At 21.7% G+C, this 1,113-nt stretch overlaps 1 protein-coding gene across 1 annotated transcript in view; it reads left to right on the forward strand.

The window, feature by feature from the left end:
* Window positions 1-1,113, forward strand: part of LOC107644824 (transcription factor LAF1) — a 5,312-nt gene that overhangs the window by 2,747 nt on the left and 1,452 nt on the right. The window lies entirely within an intron of this gene.

The raw sequence follows: 1,113 nt of genomic DNA on the forward strand, positions 1-1,113 counted from the left end.
AATAATATATGGTATAAGATATCATATATATAAATTTTGGTCGATATTTAATTAGCACAACTATCAAATTGTCTTTAATGTTAATTTATGTTTATAAATTTTGATAAATGTGATTAAGAATTGTGATGATTCATATGTGTAAGTTCTGATAAATTATATGTTTTATGTGTGCAAATTTTTATAAATATAGGTACAAATTATTATTAGTCAAGTGTTAGCACAAAATAATAATATTTACTAGTCTTATATCACTGATGTCAGGGGTGGAGTTTAGTTCAGACAAGGGGGGCCATGGCTCCCCAAATATTTTATAAAAAAATTAGTAGTATTTTTTCAAAAGATAAAAAATAGTTCAATTGACTTAAATATTTTACTATGACTTAAAGTATCTAATAAGTTCAATAAGCAACACTCTCTCTATCTTTAAGTTTAAATATAAAATATTAGATATTTTTATTTATTTAATTTAATATTATTTTATATTTTACTATTTATTTAATTTAATTTTTTATATGATAAAAAATAATAGAATATTCAATAAGTATTAATATTATTGTATTTGTATAAATTGATAAAAAAAATTCAATAAATATTATAAATTTTAATATTTGTCCTTATAACTTCTTCTTTACATATTTTACATGATATATATTCAAATTTTATATAAAATAATAATGAAAAATCAAAGAATTGATGCATTTTTTAAGAGGAATGCTAATATTTAAGAAGGATAACATATAACTTTTATAATATCAACACCTGTAGATAGTTCTTCTACTTTAATGAATTACGAAAAAAGTGAGATACAACCTTTAAAAGTTCAAAAAGTTACATCTGATGAGTTTGACATTAATTTTTTAGAACGAGACCCAGAAAACGGCTTTAAATTTGGCAATATCACCCAAACCAGAGAGATGAGATTAGACGAGTTCCATATCAAAAGCATCTTGACAATTATCCTCTATCTGGCCCTCTCAAAATTTTGTTTCAAGTTTCGCCATTGACTGATGTAGATATTATTCACTATCAAATGAGATAATAAACTATTTTTTTAATAAAAGATAAAAATACTGATAAATAAAATTAATGTTAGAATATATTTGTTATACAAAA

This window comes from Arachis ipaensis, chromosome B05 (assembly GCF_000816755.2).
Source record: "Arachis ipaensis cultivar K30076 chromosome B05, Araip1.1, whole genome shotgun sequence".
In the NCBI taxonomy this organism is placed as follows: domain Eukaryota; kingdom Viridiplantae; phylum Streptophyta; class Magnoliopsida; order Fabales; family Fabaceae; genus Arachis; species Arachis ipaensis.